The sequence below is a fragment of the Etheostoma spectabile genome, chromosome 12 (genome assembly GCF_008692095.1).
Source record: "Etheostoma spectabile isolate EspeVRDwgs_2016 chromosome 12, UIUC_Espe_1.0, whole genome shotgun sequence".
Classification (NCBI taxonomy): Eukaryota; Metazoa; Chordata; class Actinopteri; order Perciformes; family Percidae; genus Etheostoma; species Etheostoma spectabile.
Window position 1 is genome coordinate 4,886,944 of NC_045744.1, and position 16,487 is coordinate 4,903,430.

The 16,487-nt window shown below is 43.1% G+C and overlaps 1 pseudogene; it reads right to left on the reverse strand.

Annotated features, from left to right (window-relative positions):
* Nucleotides 1-16,487, reverse strand: part of LOC116698801 (contactin-associated protein-like 4) — a 421,932-nt pseudogene that overhangs the window by 358,655 nt on the left and 46,790 nt on the right.

Below are 16,487 nucleotides of genomic sequence, written 5' to 3' on the forward strand. Positions count from 1 at the left end.
TTATATTGTCACACTAATCTCCGGAGGTCGTATAAACCTGAAGCTGAGACCACGACGCTGCGTTGCTCATCTCTACTTTTACAGAGAGAGTGGACACTGACGCGATGCACAGGTCTGCCGCCGGGCCGCAGCCACCGGGCACCGGCCGCACGCCAGGCAGCCTCGACACACTACCGTCCCACCGGGAAAAGTCCCACTCCGCATCAGGGTGCTAGAGCACCCATTTCTAACCATCTAAACAGCTGTAGTAGGGTTTAAATCAAACTCGTGACAACAATAGTGACAAGTAGGCTAATGGATGTTAATAAAAATAAAGCAGAACACATTCAGAAGACAATGAATAACTGTTAAACACGTTTATTTCGGATCAGAGCTGCAGCTGATTTGACACATGAGACTCCAGGATTAATCTTAGCCTGGCTGTTAGCCTGCTCTGGACCAGGTTAGCCGCAAAGAATAAATCTCCATGGTAACTTGGCTGGGCTTAATTCAATCTGGTTTCGTGCAACCGAGTCAAAGCTAAATTCATCCAGGATAACTTGAATATCCTGGCTTAATCCTACCTGGTTTCGTGCAACAGGCACCAGGTGTGGAGATAAAAAAAATAAAAAAGACCCAAAACAAAAAAATCACACTGATCATAAAAAATAAAAGTTAAAAAAAGAAAGTTAACGAGTATGAAAACTCTTGTTCATTACATTTTACTTCATAATGTGCAACCGCATCTGTTGTATCATTGTTCAAAACGTTCTGTATGTAGTTTGTTTGTTACCATGACAACACTATTGATCTGAAGCTTGATGCTGTCATGTAAATAGTTTTCAAATCACCATAAATATAACAATTTTTGTGATCAACCCATATCAATTGTATGCTTAAAATAACATACCGGTTACAGCCCCGCCCCTTTCAGACAACCCAACCCACTTCCGGGTAATCTGACCACTTCCGGTTTAGGCCCCGCCCAGTCCGAGTACGGATACAGATAGTTCATGTGGTAAACAGATACAGATAATGCTGTACTCGCTCATCCCTAGTTTTTCAATCCATTTTATATCTATGCAAATAACTTGTTCAACTGACTTTTCATCTAGTGTCATCATCAGTTCAAAATGTGTCCAATACTTTAGTTTCAGATCAAATATTTGCAAAACTAATGACATTATCACCAGCCCTCAGCTGTGCTGTGTGTTTATTTTAATCTAAAAAGTACACCGCTACATACATCTTTAGCATTGTCATTTAGAGTGTGTAGATGCAGACGTAGCATTAGCTCAAAGCTCCTCAGTGTGTTGTACCATGGAAGAACGCAGATGGTCCAACTTTCACAAAATTGCTCTACAAGGCTCATATTCTGTTTTGGAAGCCAATCATTAGATAATAGTAATAATCAAAATATTCTGCATCCCTATCTGAAAGATAGAGATTCACCTAAACATACCGTATGTGATAGTGTTTATAGATTCCAGCTGCAAGGGTGATTAAATCCATTGTAGATGCTGTGTAGGTGATATTCTAAGACTGATAATTTCTGGCACTTAGTGCGTAAATGAATGAGAGCAAAGCTGCTCCCGAGATCAACTGGAGGAAGCATAGCGTTAGCAGCAGGAGATGGAAATGAGACGGAGACGTCCATTGATTTCCTCGGCGAGCAGGGAATCACGTTCTGGATCTGCGCCGTGATGTTGCCGGTAGGAATGTGACACACACGCACACACACAGCGTTCACTGTTCTACCCCACACACTGCTAGAGCTAGATTAGAAGATGCATGAATGTTACGTTTTGTTCAGTCGTTTGTTAAGTCATGTATCGCTTCGGAAGCAAAAATCCAGGGGAATCAAACAGTCATTTCAGGTGCAATTGTTAAGAAAGCAGAGGGGGAGAGGGTTTGATGGTGGGATGGGGGGGGGGTTGTTGATCATGCACAGCAAACATGCAAGAATTAAATCCCCCGACCATTCCCACAGATGGAGCCATTAGAACCTGGCTGACTTAAAAATGAAATGGTCCCATAAAATATCCATTAATAGCACAACGGGTGTCAACACAGCACTTTAAGGCGGAAAGTGTAGTTATATGCAGCAAAAAACGAATACTTTGACCAGGGAAGGAGTGTTTTAATCCAAACTAGTTAAGTCGTTTTTGGTGCATGAACTCAACTGTCACGCCGCGTGACGCTCACTTTTCCGGGTAAAACTCCACTACCATGGCCACTGAAAGGCCCGTCATTTGGTGGGTCTTTAGCCGGTTCACAGTCACGGCTGGCGGGCTTCACAACTGCTGCTGGTAGCCTCCAGTGCTAAATACAACCACCAACAGCAACGGCTATGATTTTATTGTTCTATAGCACTTACTGTTCATTTTACAACGCTATAGTTAAAAAAAAGGTCTTTCTATTTTAGGTATACAATTAATGGTCTATTGGTGAAGGAGATGATCACTTTGAGTGGGGGGGGGTTACATTTTGTTCCCAGGAATAAAAGTAATTAAGCAGAGGCAGGAGATAAAGACCAGAAGGGGGAAATCCTGCGCAAGAAGAAAGATCAAGCTCCAGGTACAAGCAGCCAAAGGGTGTCCTCAAAAGCGGGGTGTGGCGTCTCCCTTAGAGATAGGGTGAGAAGCTCAGTCATCCGAGATGAGCTCGGAGTAGAGCGCTGCTCCTTCACGTCGAAAGGAGCCATTGGACGTGGTTCAGGCATCTGGTAAGGATGGCTCCTGAGGGCCTCCCTAGGGAGGTGTTCTAGGCCCGTTCCAACTGGGAGGAGACCTCGGGGAAGACCCAGGAATAGGGGAAGGGATTATATCCAACCTGGCCTCTGAGTGGTTAATGAGGCTGGGAAAGGAAAGTTTGGGGCCCCTGCTGGAGCTGGTCCCCCCGCAACCCGATACCGGATAGCGGATGAAGATGGATGGATGGATGGATAAGGAAAATACTTCTTTTGCTTTTGTTTTTGGTCAAAAGGCCAAAGTTTCTCAAGGTATTAAGAAGATAAGTAAAAATCGAGAAATGACATCAGACTTCAGAGGGTTTATTTAGTGGCCATTGTGATATTAAAAACGTCTTGACAAATAAAAATATTAGAAAATGGTCACAGGTCACAGTTCCATTTTTCATGTCTGACATCTTTGGCGCTGTATCGTTAATAAAAGGGACCAAGAAATGTCAACAGCACTTCAGTTGACTGGCTTCGCTTAGTTTTTTACAGTCAGTACAGGAGAATCCCACAGGCAGTTTTGTACTTACATTAGCTGTTTGATTGGGAATGATTGAGATTTCTCTTGGCAAGCTACCAGAAAACGTTCAACTTTAGGCAGGTGCTGGGTTTCCTCGGGTGAGTAGGTTCTCCAGCCAGTGCCCTTGATCAAGGCTCAGTATCTGGAATTGGTCCCAGTCGCTGTAATGGCTGCCCACTGCTCCCTTGAGGGATGGGTTAAATGCAGAGAATAATTTTTGTGTCATACAGTGTGTAGTTATGTGACAATAAAGTACCTTATCTATCGTCTCAAGCCCAGTTGGCTGAGCGTTACCGCGGAGCCATCACAGAAAGTGATTCTAATATCCTTCACTGGTCTCCGTTCAGAGCAACGGGATCTGTTGATCCATTTCTTTAACTGTCTATGAATCTGAATTGCGCTGAATTGGCGGAACGGATCTGCAGCCGTTCCACAGTTGGTGGATAATGGGGGTTACAGGTACTACAGATGCATACCAGTACCAAGTGGAGAGCTTTCTCACTTCCCTGGTACCAAAAATCAATTCAGGTCAGGAAACGAAGAGCAGCGTGGCAGAATTTGGCGACAGAGTTTTGACAATTAACAAACGGAGGCCTGAGCTGTGTCTGCAGGCGCTGCTTCCTTTAGTTTCCTAAGTGGTGAGAATCACTCAGATCCAGATTCAACCCATCTGGCCCTCCCAGACTGATTCTGGACTTTAATGTGAAGCCCGTTCCCAGCAGAAAGCGCCATCTTTATTTTTTCAAAGCCTCATATCCAGCACAGGATTCCCTGTGGGTTTATGTTGGGCCAAAACAAACATTTACATGTATCCTTCACCTTCGACATGAACAACATCTATGGAGAATAAGATGGGACGAACAGCTATGATTGTTCTTTTCTTTCAGGTTTTGTGTCCTGAGTTTAAACAAAGTCTCTTCTTTACTTAACAGCACCGCTGGCGTCCTCTCTATTGCCTAAGGTAAACCTCCCGTTTCACTGGACTAAAGGAGAAGCTCATACCCCTCTTAAAAAAACAATAAAGGCAGTTAAAAACCTTATCCCCTAATACCGCTGCAAAGTATACAATTTTAAATCTCCATTGGTCATTCTTTGAGTGGATTTTTAGCAAAATCCCTTTGTTCTTTCACAAACGTGCTCATTCTGTGTAATTACTCCAATGACTCGCTCGTATTCTACATGTTGCGCCTCCATCTTTAAAATACATTAGCCAAAGAGGGGCATACCTCCCTATTTTGTGTTTTTCACTCATGGCAGCGTGACCAATGCCAGGGAGGGAGAAGATTACTTACAGATTTGAAAGCCGGTTTAAGCTGGAGCATCACGCCTATTCTCTATAGGACATGTATAGGAGTCGCCAAGGAAGTTAAAACGAGAATTAAATAGACAACACGCCAGGAAAGCAACAAGACCAAAGTTGATAATAGAGTGGCTTTCCAAGATGGAAGGGCTAAAGGAGCAAATATTTTAAAAGGGATGCCGGAGTTGTCGGCTTTCTTCTCAAAAGCTAATTCTGCTATCGTTGCTTTGCTAACTACAGCATGGCTGTGCATAACGCTAGATCAAGTCTAGGAACCTTTCCTCACGTCAATGATGAAAAAGGATGTCTACCTTGTAACATAAACGTCATCATATTGGGATTTCCCTGGCAGACAACTCACGTCACGTAACACATACCAGCCACAGCTAGAACAGCTGCGTGTAACCATGGAGATACTAAGAGCTATTTTTGGTTTAATTGACTTATAATTTTTATTAAGAACACCAGGCTTCTAATGCTTCTCTCATACGCTGTAAACATTGCCTTGCACTATTAATCTTGACAATATACAGAATAACGATAGCACTGATACTTTCAACATTAGCTTGCATATGTTTGTATAGGATGTTAGCATGAAATGGTACCAAATAACATAAAACTATTATTACACTGGAGGAACTCTATGGACGCTAATGTTGCGTTCGCCACTGTAGGAGTTTATTAAATGCACTCGGAAAGGAGGGGTTGAAAGTAATATTCAGTTGGTTGTCATTTAAAATTTCCCTGGTAGATGGGAGACATTCTTACACAATGTAGCTTTATAAAAATAATAATAATAATAATAATAAATAATAATAATAATAATAATAATATATGACTCCAGCCCATCAGATACTTCTACTTCTGCTGCAGAAACTCTTCCTCACCGTCTCTCCTGTTGAGGTTTGGCGAAGCCCGGCGCGTGACTGCTGGACAGCTGGGACGAGCTCCTGAAGGACGATGGCGGCAGGTTGGACCAGGCGCTGTCAACACCTCTGTCAACCAATCCACAAGCAGAAAAAAAGCACACTTAGAATTGATATACTGGAAGACGTGAAGAATTTCCGCTGTCAGTCTGTATGTATGTCCATTGTTAGTGTGAGACTATTTGTCACATTTGTTGTCAATGTGCAGAGGCTTTAACCTTTGACCTCTTTGTTACTGGTACTCCATTGTTGCTGTTAGAGAACGGTAGCTTTTTTTTATAGGTTTCTTACTCCACATGTTTAGCATTGCATATATTGCTATAATATTTTCAGACTCATGATGGAAAAAAATAAAAAGCATTGTCTTTTTTAGTTCCACACATTCTTTTTCCTACACTACCCCCAATGCAACTGGATAGTTGGTCAGAGATGCGGCTGTGTTACGCTAGTAGTGACAGTAACCGCCCAATGTGAAACGGGTGCAGATTTGAGTCATGCATGCTTCACTTGCGAATAGCATATAAGATGCTAAGAGATGACTTCTGTAATGTAATACAGTAAAAATGGACCTACTTAATGAAGTTGGTTCACTGTTGGCTACAAGTTAGCATCAAAACACAACAAAGGTAGTCAGTGGAATGGCGTTTTGAGCTAACATTAGCAATCAAACAATAATAGCTAGCTAAAATGTTTTGAAATGACTGCTACTAGCTAAAGCTAGCAATCAAACACAACAAAGGCTGTCATTTGAATGGCGTTTTGAGCTAACGATAGCAATGAAACAACCACAGATAGCTAAAACGTTTTTGAATGACTGCTAGCTTAGCTACAAGCTAGCATCAAACACAACAAAACTGTCATTTGAATGGCGTTTTGAGCTAACGTTAACATCATCTTGTATCTTGGTTGTGTTTAACTGTTTGTAAAAGACTTCACAGCACCTTTCTGGCCGATTGTTGCCAGTACTTTCTGGAAATTTACATTGAATTTGACAGTGATGTAACACGTCAATTGCATTTTACACAAACTTGCAACTAGTGACTTCTACAGACTTAGAGTCAAGTCGGGACTCCAACATTACCACACAACGTAATTCAGAATAGAAAATATTGTTTTTATAGCACTTTAATGCGCGATGTGTAAAGCTGTTCACAAGATACCGCAATTTTCATTTTTTGTTGTCAACTTTGCCAACCGTCTTCATGAACAACACTTATTAAAAAAACAACTAAAAAAGGGGATGGCAGTAGCTCAGTCCGTAGGGAGTTGGGTTGGGAGGGTTGTAGATTCAAGTCCCCGTATGGCCCAACGTATGGTAGTGACTTAGCGGGAGAGGTGCCAGCACCTCTGGGCACTGCCAAGGTGCGTCTTGAGCAGGCACTGAACCCCCAACTACTCGGGGTGCCGTTCCATTGGCAGCCCCCCACACTGACATCTCTCCATTAGGCATGTGTAGGTACTGAGCATGTGTGTGTAGTTTCAGCCTGTGGTAATAACAACAGCCTGTAAACACTGTAATTTCCCCTTGCGGGATTAATAAAGTATACATTATTAATCTTAATCAAATTACAGTCACCTCATTCATATTCTGTTGTGTTAGCTTCCTGACAGTTCCACTTTTTGTAATGTGTTTTGTACTTGTTACAAGGATTTATGATAAGATGGACTTCTAACTTAACCACGGATTTCTACGCTTGCGCACATTTCACAGCAGCATTCATTCATCTTTCCATAAAGAAAGAGACATAAAATAAGATGCTCGAGATAGCGCAGATGGTGAGCAGAAGTACCAGAACACTTATGATTAGAGACAGAACACTTGCAGGTTTCAGAGAGCAAAAAGCAGAAGTAACAGAGCGGGAGCATCACATTTTTAGCCTCTATAAAGACCCTTTACAAGCTGACGAGAGTGGAGGTTTAGCTTTGAGCTGCAAGTTAACAGGGACAGAGACACTGCAGTCTCTCAGTAGATCACATTAGAAGAATGGTACAGGATGTCCCTCTTAGCATGAGGATGAACATTTGTATGGGTCAAATCCATAAAAGTAGAGAAAAGAGCTTCTTCTTCAGATCAACAGTAGAAACAGGCTGAGGACTTCCCATCATCAGACTGTAGATTATTACTCTCCATCTCTTAGACTGAGAGATTGTTAAAACAGGACGGGAATCACTGATTCTGAGAGGTGAAATGATCCACCTCATGCTTTTCAGCTTTTACTCACTGTCCTTTTACAAGATAATGTAATAGACAAAGATAAAGATGCCTTAATTAAGTCCGTTCCCTGCTTCATCGTTGTTCCTGTTGCGTCTGTGGAATGAACCGTGAGTGTCAGAGTGGAGTCTAACCACTGAGAAGCATTCATGTTCCCCATGTGGAAACAGGTCTGTCAGCTGTAAAAGCACCACTCATGAATGAACAGGCTGATAAAGTGGATGAATGAATGATGTAATGACGTGGTGTTATGGAGATGAATGGCGCCTGGCTTGCTACAGGCTGGATCCTGATAGTGAGCGATCACTATTGCAGAGAGAAACCCCAACATTTCACACTTTATTCCTCCATGGATGATCGACTGCAATATAAAACATATGTTTATTATCTCTAATGCAATACACATCTAATTGGGCTTGTTTTAGTGACTTCAGTAAATTAAGTTTTTTTTTTTTTTCCTCCAAACGGGGATGTATCGCTGCAGAGAACTAATTTACTTAACAGCAAAATCCACATGGTAGACAACCAGACCATAGCAACAGATTTATGAAATCATCTTCTCATCAAATTCACAGCTCTCCTCCTCTTGAGCGCCGAACCGTGAGCTAACGCCAACGCTGCCTCCATCTGAAGCCTCTCCGTTAATGGCTGTGTTTTCTCCAGCGCCGAGATAAGAGCCAATTACCCTGATTCGGATTCACACAACTCCAACAGGCTTTAGCTTCGATTACTCTGTCAACGTTGGGTGTGCTTCATCTCAACAGCACACCTTCTTCATCTGCCTCTCCATATCCACCTCGGTCTGATGATTTCACTTTTTAAAAGAGCATCAACACTCCATTTGGAGCGACCCATTTAACCTGTCTCTTTTTTAACAAGTTAAATTATACAGATGTCACAGCAGCATTAGATTTGCTCAAGCTCAACTGTAAATACGTTGGCATAGTTATATTATATGGACAAAGGACACATTTGCCAATAAATATATTGCATTTGTTTTGTTTTTTGCATTGTCAAACTTATCTCGTATCATGAGTTCTATCGCTAATTACTAAAACGATTAGAGATCCTGTGATTACGTGAAAATGCAAGATGTAGTTATAACACGACAAGACTGGCAAAACAGACACATTTAATCTGCTTTATGTCCTTCTGGTATGAGACACGGGGATGGTAATGTACTTAATGTGGATGGCATAAATATTCATCGCAAGTCGTTTTTTTTAGATGGACAAGCCCACTATGACCTGCTGGAAGACGCTCTTTTACTGCAGGAACATTCCCCAAATAAGGAAATATAAGCAGATTCAATACAATTGATAACTATCCTCAGTAGCGGCACTTCATGTTACAAGCACAAATACCTAATAAGCTGTACCTGTACTCACAGAGAATGTAGCTTAGCAGATATCTGCAGGGAGGGTGACACTAAAGGCTCTGTCTCTGAAGGTACAGAGTCTGGTGTGGGGAATGAGAGCAGGCCAGCGTCTGAGGACCACAGGTTTCAGGGTGAAGTGTACGGATGGAGAGGTCGGAGAGGTACGGTGGGGGCCAGGGCATGAGGGATTTGTAGGTGAGGAGGGGGATTTTATATGTAAGCGGGACTTAATCGGGAGCCAGTGACGGTGGGTGAGGTCCCAGGTGGAAGAGTTTTGGACATACTGGAGCCGTTTTTGGGTTTTGCTGGGGACCACAGTAGTCCATACGGGAGGTCATGAAGCATGAATGAGGGTTTTGCCAGAGAGTCAGAGGATGTGCTGGAATCTGGAGATGTTTGAGATGAAAAATAAAAAGGATGATGATGATGGGATTGAGTGAGAATGGAAAGAGAGGATGGATCTGGTTGCAGACCTCAGAAAATGGGCCGATGGCAATCCACGATGAGATCTACAACCTTCTGGAGCGTGTGAAGTTGAGGGTAGTCCAGAGAGATAGAGACCGGTGGCTGTGTACAGCTGGTGGAGTCCACATGGTATTAAAGTCACCAAAGATTGTGGAAGAGACCTTCGAGAGACAGAGGTGAGACTCACATAGCTCCAGACATGAAGGTGGTGGAGGCTTTAGGGGCCGGTATATATATATATAGGACAATCTGCTGAGCGACCCAGTTTAGACTGAACGCAAGGCAATTCCATAGAGGTGTACATGTGGGTTCTGAAAGCTTGTGGACCAGGAAGTCCTTGGTTACTGCCAACCCTTGGAGTGGGGCTTCTGGATGTAACCATAGCCGGGTGAGGTGGCTTGGTTAAGTGCCATGTAATCCTCATGATTTTGCCAGGTTGCAGTTAAGCAGTTACCAGTATGATAAGAATGCTTTGTTGTTAATGCCGCGGCGTTTGCAGCATTAATGAAGCAGTATTGTTTGTGGATGCTGAGAGAGGGGATGGGAGGAAGACACTTCAACACATACTAAAGGTCTGAGGTTACTATGACGACTACAAGGTTGTGGGGTGGAGCGTCGTTAGGACAGTATAGTAGTTATGGTATGATCGGAGTAAGAAACTTGCATCCCGTGCCCTGGGCACATAACAAGACAACGTAGGAGTCCGAGGGATTTTATGTCAGCAATGCAAGCTGAGAGCCGTAGCAGAGAAGTTTGAAGTTGCATAAGGAATAATTTGGGAGCACCATTGTCAGAAGCGCAGAGAGGTAGTGGCCAACGCTAACGTTAGCTGTAAGTGTTAGCTATTTGCTAACTTACTTATAAAGAGGTCTAAGCGAACAGAGAAGCTAACAGAAGCTAGCCGGTGTAAGCAAACAGACTGTGGTACATGTACTTGACGAGTCTGGTAGTCATTGGCAGATGAAGGTCCAGTCTGGAGTTTGGATGGAGAGTCCACTGACGGGGTAATCCTCCCCTAGATCACTAGCTGGAGGTAAAAGCAGCTGAAGGAAGGTGACCAGATTTCTCAGACAAAATCCGGGACATTTTCAGCTCAGAACCGATATACCTCCAAAACATGTCATGTTTTATTTTGTAGAACTTAAAACGGGACACTAGACCTAGAGCTGGTTCTCATTAGGGGGCTCTGGCTGTATTGAGCCTGCAGGTGTAGGGTGAGCGGGACTATCGGTTAGGTTGGTCAGGGTTTTCTTTTTTCCAATATCGGGTCCGCAGTCACAGTGAATCGGGGACATTTCCGGGAAAGGTCACCCAAAACGGGGACTGTCCCAAGAAACCAGGACATCTGGTCACCCTAAGATGAAGATAACAGTTAGTAATGTACGTGTAACAGGCTGGCAGCAGCACAGAGTTCCAGAATTATTAGTCAAGCAGGGATATAAAGATGTTGTGCAAGGTCCCATTCTGACATTATGACGTCTTAACGCTAGATGTGAGATGATTGTCTTAAATATGGAGATGGTGTCAGACTTTAGTCTGTTCAAAGTCCTCCAGTATAAGTAGGCACTGATTATCCTAGTTTTAACTAGTTGTCTGTCGCCCGGTAATTATAATTGCAGCTTTAAGAAATCTAACATCAAAGTTGCATATACATATGAAGAGTTTTACAGTACAGCTGCTTGAAAACATCAGAACACTCAGCTTGGCCTCAGTGACACCGACCTCGAATAGTTTCTCTTTGTGATGAATGATTGTCATTGACGAGTTTGAAGTCTATAGAGTGACATTTTGGTTGCAGTTATATAGAGTCAGAGTCCTGATGTACGATGTAAAACTTTAGAGTCAATCTTGTATTATTTCCATTGTGTATAGAGTAGCTATATGACAAAGTTTCATTTACAGGATTGCCCGAATTTCTGCCGAGAGTGTCCCTCATTTTCAGCCAGATGCCTTACGCTTTCTTTGTGTGCATTCTCAATTCTGGTCATTACCAAACATCCTCTGAGCTAGGAAATGTGGTCAGGCACACTTTACAGCCATCTGAAGGCCTGCAATTCTCTGTTCCTCTGAGCCCTTCTGAGCTTTCGTCCTTGCAGGCTCGGACTGGTGACGGGTGGATGAATATGTCTGAAGAGGTAAATGAGAGGGAACATGCTGTAATTCCCTGAGGAGGACCATGCGTGGGTGAAAGCACAGCCTCGCTGAGGTAAGAGCCGAGCCGTTCAAAACACAAACTTTTCCCCTGGCTGAGCTTTGCCATTTCACCTCCCTGAACACAAGGACCAGTGGAGCACAAACACAGGCGGCTCAGAGGAAAATGAGCCGCTACACACCGCTGTTTTGGACAGAGAGCTTACCTCAGGTTAAACCACTGCAGCTTCATCGCTCTGCACAAACTCCAAACAAGCGCTTTCTGTCAGCCTCCCACGTCTAATTTGAGGGTAAATAGAATAAAAGTTTTCCTTGCAGTTATTTTAGGCACCCAGTAACACAGAAGAAACCACAATTCCTCACAAAGACAAATATTAGACATAGGTTTTACTTTGATAAAAAAGCCCTTCCAAGCACGAATGTCATTTCTGAGAGAAATTTATTTAAAAGAATAAATGTTACAGAGAGTGACTCGCTGTCCAATCTCTACTGACTTGCGGAATAACAACATTATCTGATCCAACAGAATGAGAATTCATGCCTCCTATGAAAATAAAGAAGTCAAAACTCAATAAGGCAGAAAACGATGAAGGTGAGCGGTGATGAACATAAGACTAAGGTAAGTATTGCATCTTACCTAGGTCTGCAGGTAATACATCTTACCTAGGCCTGTAGGTAATGCATGTTTACCTAGGCCTGTAGGTATGCATGTTACCTGGCCTCTGCAGGTAATTGCATGTTACCTAGGCCTGCAGGTAATACATCTTACTAGCCTGCAGTGATGCATGTTACCTAGGCCTGCAGGTAATGCAATCTTACCTAGGCCTGCAGGTATGCATTTACTAGGCCTGCAGATGCGTTATAGCCTGCAGGTAAGCAGACCTAGGCTGAGGGTTAATGCATGTTTACCTAGGCCTGCAGGTAATGCATGTATAGTGTAGATTAGATTACATCAACTTTATGTCCCATTACACATGTGCAAGGCAACGAATGCAGTTTGGGTCTAACAAAGTGCAATAGCAGAAGGTGCAGGATATCTACAATGGTTTCATAAGGCATAAGTGAATAAATAGGAAATGAATACTATCAAACAGAGTTTTCCGATGGGTTTGTCCTGTGAATATACAATTTAGATAACAAGTAATTGAGCAAGATTTACAGCTGGATATGAACTGAATATATATACAGGTGGATATTACTATAAGTAAACATTTTACGAGGTACAATGAACTAATTACTATGCGTTACAGGTTTACAGGTGCATATGTACTATGTGATTATATATACAGGCGGCTATCATGATAGAACAGAATTTTCAGATAGATTAAGTTAGCCTAAAGATCTCGAGGCATCCTCAATGATTAACGCGATTAACCAAACGCCACCACTCGATATAAACTGGCTGGTTATCTCCATGAAGCAACACACGGCTCTTTTTCTTCTCTCTTTTGCAACGCGGTGGCGTGACAGCCTGTTTGCGGTGTGAACGTGGTGTCCCCAAAGAGTCCGCACACAGGTCTGATACTTTAGACAACATAGGAAAATGAAACGGGTAAAACCGAGGAATTCGGAGTCTGACTCTCGGGATTTTGCAGGACGGATTTCTTCGCGGGGGGCTGGTCAGTATGGGGAAATATGACAGGCATTTTTTTCATGGGCTCTGGACGGGATGGGAGCAACAACTGAGTGCCACGTGATCTCACCCTCTATCCCGTGCCACCCATCCCTGATAAGGTGTGATGGCCTCTGGCCTTCAACCCCCAATCCAGCTAGACATCCAGTATAACCTCATTGTTTGGTACAGCACAATCTGTAGATCGAAAGAAAAAGCCCACACAACGTTCCCACAAACAGCCTCCTAATCATACACCATCAGTGCGATGTTCAATCTACCGCCAGCCTTATAAAGGATGGAAACATCCTCCTCGTGAGGCCCTCAATCACGCCGGGAGGCAGCCATGTAGGAGGCTGTGTGGGAGGAACAGAATCAACCAAATGAGTCCCATTGCAAAGCAGCATTTAAAAATCTCTTCATCTCCAAACTGGCCAGGTTCAACTCCAAAACACACCCGAGAGGTGTAGCAAGCGTTGAGGCAGGGTCAGCTCAAAACATTCACTGTTAATATAATGCCATAGTTATGCAGATTTGGAGGGAACGCGTACGGCTACTCACTCATATAACTGAACTCCGGGGGAGATCTATAATGAATATCTATTTAGTATTCACAGGCTCGCACTAAGTAATAATTTGAATATATTTTGGATTGTAAATGTCCTTAATAGGAGCAGCGAGAGCAAGTCTCCTGGGAAGAAAAAACATGTATTTTCTTCTGACATTCAATAAAAATACACGGCATTCACATCTTTCCAATTACTCTGCAACATCTAATTTATAAAAAATCAAAAATGACACTGTAATTGGACACTGGGATTAATCATTTAAACAAAACTCTGCATTGACACTAAGAGGGGCTTATCACACCAACAGTTTTTATGCAAATGAGGTTGGAGCAAAGGTGAGTGGAAAGTTAAGCAAAACGAATCTATTGTAATATGAATTTATTGGAGCGTGAGACTAGATACATTACTGTCGGGTATTTTATTCATATCACGACAGTGTGGTCTCCTCTGGTGCTGTTGTTTGTGTGTGCTTTGGGAATCGCTTGAAACGGACAACACATTTCAGGGCACGCTCACATCCGAGCTGTGTGGCATTCTGAGATTTGGTTGAAGTTGGTTGTATGAAAGCAGTGTTCAAGGTCTCTTGGTGGGACAAAACCACGCACAAAGGCGTGAAAAAGGAGGATGCCCTCCAAATTCCGAGCCATTGTTCTGGTCCGGTGTTTGGGGTGTGACAGCATAGAATAGATTAATATGCAGATGGTGAGATAGTAAGAATACGGGCTGTTGCTCATGCGGTAGAGGGTCGCTGCAGTTTTGGAAGGTTGGGGGTTTGTATCCCGGCTTGCAGTGTCCCTGTCGAATTCCTGGGGGCAAGACCTTGACACAGAGTTTTGCCCCAATTGGAGTCTAAATGTGTTGGAGTGTTATCTGATAAGCAGGTGGGCAACCTGTACAGCGGCCTCGGCCAAAGGTATGAATGTGTGTGAATGGTTCCTGTACTATGTCACAAGCGTTTTGAGTAGAAAAGCATATATAGGAACAGTCCATTCAATTTCAGTGCTATATACTCTGTTCAATCCAAGAGGTGATTGTGGGGGCTAAAGCAAGCGATTCATTCAGTATGCTAAATCATTCTTACCCATGGCACCGTATAAACACTGCAGTGTGAAGCTTTTTTTCCAAAAGAAACACAAGCCAATACTGTCCTTCTTTACTTCGTCGTTTCTTCAAGCTTACATCACAGAATCTTTAATCCCCGGTGGGTTGGCAAGAAGATATCGGGGCATGGTATTCACCAGGTAGAGCAGGCCCCCTTAGTAGAGGCCTGTTTGCCTTTGCTGAATGTCATTCCCCATCTCTCTCCGTTTCAGTTAAGGTCTTAAGCTGTCCTTATAAATATAAGACTAAAATGTCCAAATAATAATCTTTAAGAAAAGAAGATATCTAAGACTATCATTAAGTAAGGAGGTACAGGCCCGAGCTGCAGCTACCTGGAACAGCCAAGCTACGAGATCACACGCAGAGACTTTAACCTTTACTCCTACAGCTGCTCTATGCTACTCAGTGCACCGGCACTGCAATAACAAAACACTTTATATCAGCCTCCAAAGGAGAGAATCTGGAGTCGTGACCACAGGCATCTTGGAGCTCGCTCAGTTGTGGTGTGTGTGGTGTTGGGTGTGTGTGTGTGTGTGTTTTTACACCTCCACAAAAACCACAACAGGATCTGCAGTCGCAGCATCTATTAGTGTTACTTTACAGTCCGTCCTACCACAGGAGAATTGAAGATGAGGGGCTTTGAAAAAACTTCTCTCTTTCAGATAATTTGGCGTTCTACATCTTCCTGCATGTCAAACAGCCAGAGCTAGCTCCTCGGAGACTGGAAACAAAAAGGCTCCGACGAAGAGAAGAGTTTCTGTCCTTTCCGGAAGTTGAGCCAGAACTTTACACTTCACGGGACAAGTGTAATTGGAGGGTAGCTGGGGACAGACCCCAATTAGGGCAGACATATGGGATAGGTGGACATCTCCTGTCATCGATTGTTGGGGGTCGGTAGGAGTACGGACGGAAGGTAGCTGGAGAGATGCCAGTTCACCTCTGGGCACGTCAGGTGCTATTGTTAGGTCCTAAGCATGTGTGTGTGTGTGGTGTGTATTTCTGGCTGTGTGTAGGATTTCTAACAAAAACAGAAAGTACATTGTAATTTCCCCACTGGGGATCAAAAAAACAGTTATTAAAGATAATATTGTTGGCCAATCCTTCTAATGCATTGTTCTTAGAGGAATAGAAGCTTTAGTCAATGCCATTTTGCCATGGATAGGAAACACTTTTGTTTTTTTTTTTTTCAATTTCAAAATCTGAGTTGCCAGACTAAAGTGTTTTCAGCGCGGAAGAACAACAAAAATGGAAAAAAAGAAACTTTACCATACACCATTTTTTTTATATAATATATTTTTAGACTCTCCTCATTCCTGTCAGACAGTGATGGTGGTGATGGCAGGGAGCTGAGGAGTGAGGATGGCATCTCTCCACAACAGCTTGCACACATTTGTTTCGCTTCCGCTTAAATTTAATCTTTTTTTTCCTGAAGCTTGAGGTATTTTATCTCCAGAGTGATAATGCCCTCCCGCTTTTTTTGGGGGGGGGAGAAAATTGAATGTCTTTGCTGTTTGAATTCAGCACCACTGTTGTGTGA